This window comes from Rhinopithecus bieti, unplaced genomic scaffold (genome assembly GCF_001698545.2).
Source record: "Rhinopithecus bieti isolate Rb0 unplaced genomic scaffold, ASM169854v2 scaffold_42039, whole genome shotgun sequence".
Taxonomy (NCBI): domain Eukaryota; kingdom Metazoa; phylum Chordata; class Mammalia; order Primates; family Cercopithecidae; genus Rhinopithecus; species Rhinopithecus bieti.
The window spans coordinates 1,571,735-1,584,600 of record NW_016818642.1 but is presented as its reverse complement, the minus strand read 5'-3'; the positions used below and the strand labels follow the sequence as shown (position 1 = coordinate 1,584,600).

At 45.4% G+C, this 12,866-nt stretch overlaps 1 protein-coding gene across 1 annotated transcript in view; it reads left to right on the top strand.

The window, feature by feature from the left end:
• The first annotated feature begins 835 nt into the window (after nt 1–835).
• The window catches only part of KDM4C (lysine demethylase 4C), a 430,799-nt gene continuing 418,768 nt past the window's right edge, over nt 836–12,866 (top strand). Inside the window, exon 1 of the mRNA XM_017857354.1 lies at nt 836–1,977. The gene's annotated coding sequence lies outside the window, so the exon portion shown is untranslated. The remainder of the gene's footprint in view (nt 1,978–12,866) is intronic.

Genomic DNA, 12,866 nt, shown 5'->3' with positions numbered 1-12,866 from the left:
AAAAAAAAAAAAAAAAAAAAAAAAAAAATGTTGGGCTGCATATTTATTATCTGAGCGTATCCAATTTACTTGTAAGGATGGCTGGGATCCTGACAACACACGCACACATTTGGAAAATTCCCAGTTGAGTATACGTTAGGCAAGTTCAGAAGTGTGTGTGGCCGGGTGCAGTGGCTCAGGCCTGTAATCCCAGAACTTTGGGAAGCCGAGGCGGGCGGATCACCTGAGGCCTGAGGTCAGGAGTTCGTGACCAACCTGGCCAACATGTCGAAACCCTGTCTCTCCTGAAAATACAAAAATTAGCTGGGCGTGGTTGTGGGCGCCTGTAATCCCAGCTACTTGGGAGGCTGAGGCAGGAGAATCTCTTGAACCTGGGAGGCGGAGGTTGCAGTGAGCCGAGATCACGCCACTGCATTCCAATCTGGGCGACAGAGCAAGACACCGTCTCAAAAAAGAAAAACAAAAAAACAAAAAAAACAGTGTGTATTTGGGTAGCAGAACTTTGTTTTTAACAACTAAAGAAATATGGTGACCCAATAATCCCGTTAGCCTTAGCTCAATTAACCACATTCCAAATGTCCTCACAATGTTCATCCCAGTGAGAAACGAGTTCAAGGGCGTGGTAAGTGGTGTCGATATATTTTTAAAAAGCTGATATCAGTATAATGTAACAGAAAATTCAGCATATTAGACAGCCCAGCTTTGCTCACTGGTGTGAAGATATGCCTAATCTTTCTTAGCTAAGACGTTAGAGTAAGCGCCACAAGGGACCCAGCTGGGAGCTCTGCAGGAAATTAAAAAAAAAAAAAATCATTCAGCCTTGCAAAACATCTGATGCTCAACCATCTGTCTTCTGCAGTAGAGGGGCTTAAGGTCTGGTTGGTTCCTTCTGAAACCTCGGAAGGTGGAGTTATAGAGGAGAAGCAACAAGTTGTAGGACGTTAACTTAGATCTAAGTCTCAGACGCTGGAGGCACCTGCATTTCTAGTCACTTCAATTCAGGCCAAATTGTTATCAACTCTAGTTTTTGAGGGACCGCCAGCCCGGGATTCCTATTTGGGTCACCTCTGTGCCTCCTTATCTTAAGAGCACACTTGGGCGGGTCGGGGCGGGACGTGCTTGGTGAAGGGTGACTCGAACATCGGACAGTTTCGCTTCCAGAGGCTGACAAAACGCTCCTGCTCGGTAGTTACTTGTTAAAGGTTTGGGACACGCAGATACTCTTCGCCCATTCGGGATCTCCCATTGTGGCAAGGAGGCTCAGAGGTCCCGGCCACCGGGTGAAGGGAGAACGGGCACACAGTGCTGTCATCGGCGGACAGCTGCGAGCCCCGACTTTCTCGCCAGGCTCTCCACGACATTCCGAGGCTCCACCCCTGGCAACGCCACGCTGACGTTCGCGCGTCTGAGGCCGCCATAGGTGTGCGTCGGAGCCCAGGAGGACGTGTGGCGCGTGGACTACATCAGGTCCAGCCCTGCGGGACCCCAGCAGGCGCTTCCGGGCAAGGTTCTGTGCACCTGTTTTCTCCTTCTATGCGAGTATCTTCCCCCTCCGGAAAGAATGGGATATGCCTGTGTCCAAAGGACAAGAAGATGCGAACCAGCAAGCCCAAGTTAACCACAGCGCGGAAGTAGAGCCCAAACCAAGAGCGTGCCGGGCACCTTTAAGCTATTTGTTAAGCTCACGTGATTCACCAAGTGCGGGCCCCAGCGGTCACGTGACGGCGCGCGCGCCCTCGCGCAGGGAGAGCCGCCGGTGCGCGCGCCTTCGCCGCTGCCTCCCACCCACCGCCTCGACGGGAGGGTGAGGCGCGGCGCAGTGATCGGGCGGCCGGGGTCCTGTGCGCGTGCGCAGCGAACAGCTGTCACCTAGTGCGGAACAAGTCTGCCAAATTTCCCAAATCTCCCTGGGCCGGAGGCCACTGTCTTCTTTTCCTCCTCCACCGGGTCGTGCTCTCGCCCCAGCCTGCGCGCCAGGTAACCGTTTTTCCGGAGTCCGGAGGCCGGGGCGGGGGGAGGGGCCGGAGAGGTCTTCCCGGCACTGCCCCCCTCCGCGTGGGGCACGGGGGTGCGGGCGTCCGGGCGAGTGGAGACGCCGGGGCAGAGACGCTCCGTCCGTGACTGCCGCGACTGTCACGCTGGGGAGGGAGCGGCCGGCCGCGGCCGCAGGGGAGGGATGCGGGGGCAGGTGACAGCCCGCTCCGACCCTTACCGAGGTTCGGTGCCCGCGCTTGCCGTTTTCCCTGGATCCGGAGTCGGGGTCGCCTCCTTGGGGCAGAGGAGCGCTCGGGCGGTCCGGGGATGCGGACCTCTTAACGCCCCCAGTTCGCCCGTGGCGGACTCCAGGAAGGCTGGGCCTGGTGCACCTCTCGGGGCCCTCCCTTCCCTGGGAGTGTCACGACCCGCGGGGTGAGGGTGGGAGCTCCTCTCCTGACCACCCGTTGCAGGCAGTCAGCCCGTCATTCGGGGTCGTCTTCAGCCCTCGCGGCTGTCCTTTTGGTGTTTCTTTTCCCCCGGCGTGGGGCCATTTCTTCTTGCAGTGCCTGGAGGAACCATGATGCAGTGTAGACAGCGGGTGCTTAATAAATGCGAGTTGGATTAGGGCGCGTGGACTGCCAGGCACAGAACGTGGCGTGCAGTGGGGACGTGGAGGAGGGAGCCAGACAGGCCGGGGCTGCAGGCTGGAGCTTGGGGTTTTCCTGCGTGCTCTGCCAGTAAAGCCAGCAGGCGGGATTCAGATGCTTTCCGCGTGGACTCGATGCTCCGCTCCCTCTTCGCTGCGCGGTGCAAGCCTGCGCTGACTCGCTCTGATTGTGGGCGATTCCGGGAGGGGTTTTGTCAGGTTCCTTTTTCCGGAGGAGACAGGGTAAACTTTTTTTGCACTTGATGAACTAACCTCGAGAGGTGATTTGTAAAGCACTGTTCGGAAATGTAGGTTAGAAAAGCAGAGTCACCTTTATCCCGGTGAAAGTTACTAGTAGGTTCCGGCCACTTAGGTTCACACTAAACTTTGCCCTATTTTCACCCATTTCAGTTTGCGGTATTTAAAAAAATGTTTAAATTCCGGGCAACTTGGCTTTACTGTTTCTATGGCAACGGTGACTGATAATCTCATTTCGAAGTGCTGTGGTTGAAAACTAGTGGTTTTAATTTTTAAAGGTCCATTTTTTGCTAGCAAGCAGTCGGCTCTCCTTTGCGATTATCGCTTGTTTTCTTACCTTGCTGGCTTCCGCGCAGCCCTCCCATAGTTTGTTTTGGAACGGATTACACGGTTGTTCGGGTTTTTAGGTCTTTTTTCTCCCAATTTCAGTGTTATGAAGAGTTTTCACGTAAGCTTTTACTGTACCCCACAAACTTGGTAATGCAGTACAATTTAAACCGAAGTCTTACTTCTTTTTATTAACAGACTTTAGTCAGTTGCTTTTCTAAAGTTGAAAATCAGGCCGGGCGCCGTGGCTCGTGCCTGTAATCCCAACACTTTGGGAGGCCAAGGCGGGTGGATCACCTGAGGTCAGGAGTTCAAGACCAGCCTGGCCAAAATGGCAAAACCCCGTCTCTACTAAAAATACAAAAATTAGCCGGGCGTCGTGGCGGGCGCCTGGAATCCCAGATGAGATAGGAGAATCACTTGAACCCGAGAGGCGGAGGTTGCAGTGAGCCGAGATGGCGCCACTGCCCTCCAACCTGGGTGACAGACTGAGACTCCATCTCAAACAAAAAAAAGTAAAAATACAAATAAATAAATAAAAAATAACTTTTAGTAAATTAATAGTCTTGTGCAACCATCACCACAATGAATTTTTAAAATTTGTTTATCATCCCCAAAAGAAGCTATGTTCCTATTAGCTGTCATTGCCTAGTTCCCTCCAATTCTCTCCCCTTCTATCCCTAGGCAACCACTAATCTGCTGTCTGTCTCAATAGATTTGGCTATTCTGGACATTTTATATATGTGGAATCATACACTGTGTGGTCTTGTGAGTGACTTCTTTCACTTGGCATAGTGTTTTTTAAAGTTCATTCGTGTTGCAGCCTGTATCAGTACTTCATTCCTTTTAATGGCTAATATTCTATTATGGATACATCACATTTTGTTTATTCATCAGTTGATAGACATTTGTGTTATCTCTACTTTTGGCTGAATAATGCTACTATGAATATTTGTGAACTAGTTTTGGTGTGGACATGTGTTTTCTTTACTCTTGGGTGTGTGTGTGTATATATATATATAAAATTGGTGGGTTAAACATCTTCTGTTGAATGACTGCATGCATAAGGAGCGATAGTCTTGGGGGATACTCTTTCAATCCTTGAAGGGTCCTGTTGACCTTTCCCTGCTCCACTACCAACTTCAGTTCTCTAAAGTGAGGCTTTATCCTATGGCTAGTGCTGTGTTTTCCTTTTCTGGATGTCTTTTTTTTTTTTTTTTTTTTGAGATGGAGTCTCACTCTGTGCCAATGGTGCGATCTCGGCTCACTGCAACCTCCACCTCCCAGGTTCCGGTGATTCTCCTGCCTCAGCCTACCCAGTAGCTGGGATTACAGGCACCCACCATCATGCCTGGCTAATTTTTGTATTTTTGTAGAGACAGGGTTTCACCACGTTGGTCAGGCTGGTCTCGAACTCCTGACCTCAGATGATCTGCCCACGTCAGCCTCCCAAAGTGCTGGGATTACAGGTGGGAACCACTGCCCCGGCCTCTAGATGTCATTATTAAGATCATCCTGTTCTTTTTTTTTTTTTTGGAGACAGGGTCTAACTCTGATGCCCAGGCTGGAGTGCAGCAGTGGCACAGTTTCGGCTCACTGCAACCTCTTTGCCTCCTGTGCTCTGGCAATCCTCCAGCCCCAGCCTCTCAAGTAGGTGGGACTACAGGTGCATCAGGTGCATGCCATCATGCCTAGCTAATTTTTCTGGTCTTGCCATGGTACCCAGGCTGGTCTCAAACTCCTGGGCTCAAGCAATCTGCCTGCCTCAGCCTCCCAAAGTGCTAGGATTACAGGTGTGAGCCACTGCACCTGGCCTGATCATCCCTTCCTGTTAGCACAGTCTTTATACTGCTCATGGTTATTCCCTTGATATTCACTTATTTGCTCTATATTTATTAGGGATATAGTGATAAGACATGTACATTCTGTGCTTTGATTAAGCTCAATAGCTACTGAAAAATTTATGTTCCCTATTGTTAAATATTAATATTTAATGCTTCTCCCACAACCTCTCCTTCTTTTTTCTTTTTCTTTTTTTTTTTGAGACGGAGTCTCCCTCTTTGGCCCAGGCTGGAGTGCAGTGGTGTGATCTTGGCTCACTGCAACCTGCAACCTCCAACTCCCTGGAGCAATGCTCCTCCTCAGCCTCCGGAGTAGCTGGGATTACAGGCATGTGCCTCCACGCCCAACTAATTTTTATGTATTTTTAGTAGAGATAGGGTTTCACCATGTTGGCCAGGATGGTCTCGATCTCCTGACCTCATGATCCGCCCGCCTCCGCCTCCCAAAGTGCTGGGATTACAGGCGTGAGCCATCATGCCCGGCCATTTTAATTTTTTTATTATACTTTTAAGTTCTAGGGTACATGTGCACAACATGCAGGTTTGTTACATAGGTATACATGTGCCATGTTGGCTTGCTGCACCCATCAACTTATCATTTACATTAGGTATTTCTTCTAATGCTATCCCTCCCCCAGCGCCCCACCCCCCAACAGGCCCCGGTGTGTGATGTTCCCCTCCCTGTGTCCATGTGTTTTCATTGTTCCTTCTTTTTTTTTTTCAATTAAAAAAATTCTTTTTGTAGAGATGGGATCTCACTGTGTTGCCCAGGCTAGTCTCAAAATTCTGGGCTCAAGTAATCCTCTTGCCTTGACCTCCCACAGTTCTGGGATTACAGGTGTGAGCCACTGTGCTTGGCCTGCAAGCTCTATTTCTGATATGAATTTCTTAGGAGGTATATAATAATTAAAGTCACTGTATGCTTTTTATCCCTACAAATCTATACCATTTTGTGGAGCCTAAAATATAAATTTAAAATATTAGGTCATTGTCTTTTTTTTGTTTTTTAAGCTGGAGTCTTGCTCTTGTTGCCCAGACTGGAGTGCATTTGCGTGATTTCTGCTCACTGCAACCTCCGCCTCCTGGGTTCAAGCGATTCTCCTGCCTCAGCCTCCCAAGTAGCTGGAATTACAGGCGCCTGCCACCACGCCCAGCTGATTTTTGTATTTTTAGTAGAGACAGGGTTTCACCATGTTGGCCAAGCTGCTCTCGAATTCCTGACCTCAGGTGATCCACCTGCCTCAGCCTCCCAAAGTACTGGGGGATTACAGGCATGAGCCACCACACCCGGCCAGGTCATTGTCTTTTTCACTCCCCACCCCTAAAGATTCTTTACTTCCTCATCCTCCTTACCCTTCGGGGGGTTACGACCTTCTAAATCCACACTTGCTGGGCCTAATCCTTTCCCCGTACTAACAGTCAGAATAATTCCTTTAAGCAAGCCTATCCCTCCTGCTCCTGCTTCAAGGCTGCTTTCTCTAGGGAACAGCTCCTAATTATCAGCTCTGTGTGTGACTTTGCCCAGCCAGTCTCCTTCCTACCAAACTCATCTTTCTTCCTAGTTCCCTGAATGGGCTTGGTACTCTGTCCATGCTGTTGTTCCCTATGCCTGGACTACTACCGCAGTTGCACTTCTTTGGTTGATTCCATCTCACTCTTCAGGAAGCTCAGCTCAGTTGTCAACTTCTTCAAGTTAGTCATCCCTCAGTCCTGCACACTGGCCATAGCAGCATTCTGTAGTCTCCTTCATAGTCTTAAGTAATCATGCCATTACTTGTGTATCTCTGTTCCCTCCCTACCTTCATGCATGCTTAGAGAAAGGTTCCCACAAAAATATTGACAGTAGTTAGTAACTTCTGGGTGATGGAATTGTGGGTAATTTGTTTCCTTCGTGTTTATGAGCATTTTCTAAATTTTCTCCTATGAATCAGTGTTACCATTGTGAACAGGGAAAGTAAGTGAATAAAGATTCATGTTTGTTAGAAAAGCTGGGAAACAGGAGAAGATAGAGGAAAAGAAAATAATCAGTTATTGCCATTTTCACATTGGATAATTCACTTTTTTTTTTTTTGATATGGAGTTTCCCTCTTGTTGCCCAGGCTGGAGTGCAAATGTAGCGATCTTGGCTCACTGCAACCTCCGCCTCCCAGTTTCGAGCAGTTCTCCTGCCTCAGCCTCCTGAGTAGCTGGGCTTACAGGCATGTGCCATCATGCCCGGCTAATTTTTTATTTTTAGTAGAGACGGGAGTTTTTCCATGTTGGTCAGGCTGGTCTTGAACTCCCGACCTCAGGTGATCCGCCTGCCTCGGCCTCCCAAAGTACTGGGATTACAGGCGTGAGCCACTGCTCTTGGCCAGAATGCACTTTTAACAGTTTTTGTTTTGTTTTAATAACTTAGATGAGATTTTGTTATAGTTTCAGCATCAAGTTTTATTACATTTTAGCTATTTCTCATATTACTCAGAGACTTCTAGAGAATGATAGGAGTACTTACAATAGGCTGCCCAGTTGGAATTTCTGATGCTGAAATTCAGCTGATTCTTAGAGAACAGAATATAGCATTAGATATATGTAGCATAGAACAGAATATAGACTATTAGGGTATGAGCACTAAGTGCTAAATAACTCTTTTCCTTTTTCTTTGAAAAATGTCCTAATTGGTTCATTTGTATGTTTCATAGTGCAGATTCCTCTTGCACCATTGCTCATTATTTGCAGTTTTTATTTATTTATTTATTTATTTTATTTTATTTTTTTGAGGGCAGAATCTCACTCTGTCGCCGGGGCTGGAGTGCAGTGGCCGGATCTCAGCTCACTGGCAAGCTCCGCCTCCCGGGTTACGCCATTCTCCTGCCTCAGCCTCCCGAGTAGCTGGGACTACAGGCGCCGCCACTTCGTACCAGGCTATGTTTTCTGTATTTTAGTAGAGACGGGTTTCACCGTGTTAGCCAGGATGGTCTCGATTCTGACCTGTTGATCCGCCCGTCTCGGGCCTCCCAAAGTGCTGGGATTACAGGCTTGAGCCACCGCGCCCGGCCCTATTTATTTATTTTTTTGAGACGAGTCTCGCTCTGCCGCCCAGGCTGGGAGTTGCAGTGGCCAGATCTCAGCCACTGCAAGCCTCCGGCCTCCCGGGTTCACGCATTCTATCCTGCCTCAGCCTCCGGCAGTAGCTGGGATAGCTGGGACTACAGGCGCCCGCCACCTCGCCCGGCTAGTTTTTTGTATTTTTTTAGTGGAGACGGGGTTTCACCGTATTAGCCAGGATGGTGTTTGTTTTATTTTTTATGAGTGGTTTATTCTGCATAGTAGTGGATACAATTCTTCAGTAGATTAACTTGTACTGTGTGCCATACACTATGTCAGATGTGGACAGCAGTGAACACAATAGGCTAGAATTCCCTATGATTTTAAGAGTGTGAATGTTTAGTTATACTCTTGCACTGTATACTGTTCAGATACACGTGGTATTTCAGCTACTATGGTATTTATGAGCTGCTACTGCATAAAGTCTCAAATTTATTCTGAATTCTTCTGGTTTTATATTGTATATTACTATGGATGGATGTTTAAGGAGCAGAATGATGAGTCATCAAAGCCTTTGTGCTAATGACTTCTTTTTTTATATCTCCATCCAGTATTAATTTGGCATCTCTACTTGTTAACTGTAACAATTGGAACTCTGATCTTTGCTCTCAGCTCTGCTTCTCTGGGATTTCTCATGCATCTCATCTCATTTCATTGCTCACTCATTTCATTATGAGTTATCCAACACTTCATGATTCCTCAGCCCTCACATCCAAAGTATCACTTACACCTTGTCACTTTTGCTTCAGGAATAATGCTGTTATCCTGCCATACACTCCCAGCCTCCCTTCAATCTCTTTTCAGTCTGATCTTTAAAATGCCTATTGGATTATTCTCATAGGCTGCAGGATATTTAAAATTCCTGCCATATCTCTTTCTACCCCAAGCTCCACCCAAGTCTTATCTAGATGGTTCTTCATTTTCTCTCTACCTACTGGCTTTTCTTTTCTTCAAACTGTATACAACTTTCTGAATGTGCCGTTTTTTGCCTGACTGATTTCTCCTCTCATTTTCCCACTTTTCATACATCTTTCTGATCTCTACTTGAATGTACTTCTTCAGAGAAACCTGACTTGTTTACTCATTTCTCTTCTCCAATTAAATCAGCTTCCCTAATGATGATCTATCTTATTTCCCTATATTTTCCCCTAACACTTAGTGGTTTATAATCGTATATTTATGTGATTATTTGATTGTTTCTACCCTGTAAAGATTCTACAAGGGGAGAGACTAAGTATTTTTATTCCCTTCTATTCTGTATAGCACACTGTTGCCTTACCAGCACTATAGTACAGGTGCTCAACAAACATTTGTTGCACAAATTAATGACTTTTACATATATGCAAAAATAGAAAGAACCTGTAAAACCAGGACACACACATTGGGAAATACATCTTACCCATCATGACCCAACACACACAAATATATAAAATTGAAACAAAAGTTTCACAAAACTTTACCACCTGTGCTGTACTCTATTTTCTTTTTCTTTTTTTTTCGGGGGGATGGAGTCTTGCTCTGTCACTGAGGCTGGAGTGCAGTGGCATGATCTTGGCTCACTGCAACCTTCACCTCCTGGGTTCAAGCTATTCCCCTGACTCAGTCTCCCGAGTAGCTGGTACTACAGGGGTGCACCACCACACCAGGCTAATTTTTGTACTTTTAGTAGAGACGGGGTTTCACCATGTTGGCCAGACTGGTCACGAACTCCTGACCTCGGTAATCCGCCCACCTCAGCCTCCCAAAGTGCTGGGATTATAGGCATGAGCCACTGTGTCTGGCAAAGTAAATATTTTAAAATACATGAAAATATATTCTGTAGGTTGAGTATTCCTTATCTGAAATACGTGAATTTTGGATTTTTTCCAGATTTGGGAATATTTGCATTATATTTACAGTTGAGCATCTGTAATCTGAGAATTTGAAATCTGAAATGAGCATTTACTTTGAGTGTCATGTTTGCCCTCAAAACTTTCAGATTTTGGAGTATTTCAGATTTTGGATTGGAGATGCTCAACTTATATATGATAATCATACAAAAAGCTGTCATTTTAAATATTGATTTGCTGTTTACTGGGAAAGAATGGGAAAACTTTTGAAATTAGAAATGTCAGAGTTAGGACAGTTGGCCGCCTTTGGTGAGGGTCTCTTTGTGGGACATTTTATGGGGGTTCATAGTCCTGCTCCCACTTTTAGCATTGCACATTTAGAAATAGGAACTTTTCCAGTTGACTGAGAGTGTCAGGCATTGGAAGACTAATGTCTTCAGTGTCATTCCCTAATTAAACTGGCAGGAAGAACTAGAACCTGGATCCGAAGTGCTGTGTCTGCTCATTAGGGCTCTTTCTAGAAAGTCTTGGTCCCTGGGAAAGCACATAAATGATCACACATTGTTTGGTGACAGGTAGGCCCCAGCTGATGGGTAGTGTTGAACAGGATGTTTGTTTGTGTTTTTTTTTTTTTTTTTAACCTGCTGGGCTTCCCTCACCCTTGAGCATTCACCTCTGCTTATCAGAACATTCTTCTCTGTCACTCCACTTTCTGTTGTTGAGCAAGGTTAAAGAAGCAGATACATTCCTTCATTTGGCTCCCTTTTTTCCTCCATCTTTTCATTCATTTTTGTACCAGATGTTTGTTTAAATTCCAGTCCTGAGGACATGCTTTGTCTGATCATTAGTATATTGTTGATTCTGTTCTGTTCTGAGAGTCCATCAGATACTTTGAATGGTCGCAGGCATCCGTTTGAATGGGTGAACTGAAGTTTTTTTTTTTTTTTTTTTTTTTTTTTTGGGGGGGGGGGGGGGTTTTTTAATTTTTTTTTTTTTTCCTTTTTTTTTTTTTTTTTTTTTGAGACAGTGTCTTGCCCTGTCACCCAGGCTGGAGTGCAATGGCATGATCTCGGCTCACTGCAACCTCTGCCTCCCGGGTTCAAGCGATTTATCTGCCTCAACCTCCTGAGTAGCTGGGACTACAGATGCCTGCCACCATGCCTTGTTAATTTTTGTATTTTTAGTAGAGATGAGGTTTTGCCGGTTTTAGTAGAAACAGGGTTTTGCCATGTTGTCCAGGCTGGTCTTGAACTCCTGACCTCAGATGACCTGTCTGCCTCGGCCTTCAAAAGTGCTGGGATTATAGGCCTGAGCTGCTGTGCCTGACCGTCTATTTAACTTTTTTTTTTTTTTTTTTTTTTTTGAGACGGAGTCTCACTCTGTCGCCCAGGCTGGAGTGCAGTGGCTGGATCTCAGCTCACTGCAAGCTCCACCTCCTGGGTTCCCGCCATTCTCCTGCCTCAGCCTCCAGAGTAGCTGGGACTACAGGCGCCCGCCACCGCGCCCGGCTAGTTTTTTGTATTTTTTTAGTAGAGACGGGGTTTCACCGTATTAGCCAGGATGGTCTCGATCTCCTGACCTCGTGATCCGCCCATCTCAGCCTCCCAAAGTGCTGGGATTACAAGCTTGAGCCACCGTGCCCGGCCTATTTAACTTTCAAAAAGGAATCCTTCCCTAAAATTTGGGCACATAAAGTGATACTTCTCACTCTATAATATTCAGGCAGCTTTCATTAGCGGGAAGAATCTGGCCCTGAGATAGGTAAATTCATTTTCCTTTCTTTTTTGATAATTTTAATGTATTTTTCTAAATTTGTATTATGTATACACATACAATATTTCTTTTATTATTTTCAAATAGGCAATACAAGTATATAACAAGATATAAAATTCAGAAGGTATGAAAGGGTAAAATGTACATAGTTCTCACTTTTAGCCTTTAGACAGCTAGTTCCCTTCTTCTGGTAACCCCTGTTAAGGTTTCTTTTAGGGAATTTTAGAGATATTCTATATAAATTTATGTTTATGTTTAATTTTTTTTTACACAAATGGTTGTCTTCATGCTCCCTCACTCCTCAATAATTCAATGTGTATTTCCTATGTTTTTCTCTATAACTGTGGTATATCCATCAAAATCAGGAAATTAACACTGATATATTACTGTCATCTAATTTTTAGATTCTTCATATTTCACTATTTGTTATAATAATTAATGTTCTTGGTAGCAAAAGTATCCAGTGCAGAATTGTGCAATGTATATTCTTGTTTTAGTTCTTTTAAGCATCCTTCAATCTCAAATATGGATTTGAGAAGGATTTTCATGATCTTGATTTTTTTTTTTCCTTGATTTTCATGGTCTTGATTTTCATGATCTTGGCACTTTTTGTTTTTCTTTCTTTTTTTTTCAAAGATAGAGTTTCACTCTGTTGCCCAGGCTGGAGTGCAGTGATACAATCTTGGCTCACTGCAACCTCCGCCTCCCAGGTTCAAGCAATTCTACTGCCTCAGCCTCCCGAGTAGCTGGGACTATAGGTGCCCGCCACCACGTCTGGGTAATTTTTGTATTTTTAGTAGAGATGGGGTTTCACCATGTTGACCAGGCTGGTCTCGAGCTCCTGACCTCAGTTGATCTACCTACCTCGGCCTCCCAAAGTGTTGGAATTACAGGTGTGAGCCACTGCGCCTGGCCTGGAGTTTATTCATTTTAAAAAGGAAATTTTCATCAATATTGTTAAATGAAGCTGGTTTGCAGTTTTCTTGGGTCGTTTTTAAGTTTTGTTACTCATTTTAGGCTTCTTAAGAAAAGATTACTAAGCTTGTTATTTTTTTTTTTTTCCACGCAATCTGGAACATCTTAAATAACATGTCATACATTTCTGAAAATTGATCAGAATTCTTCTTT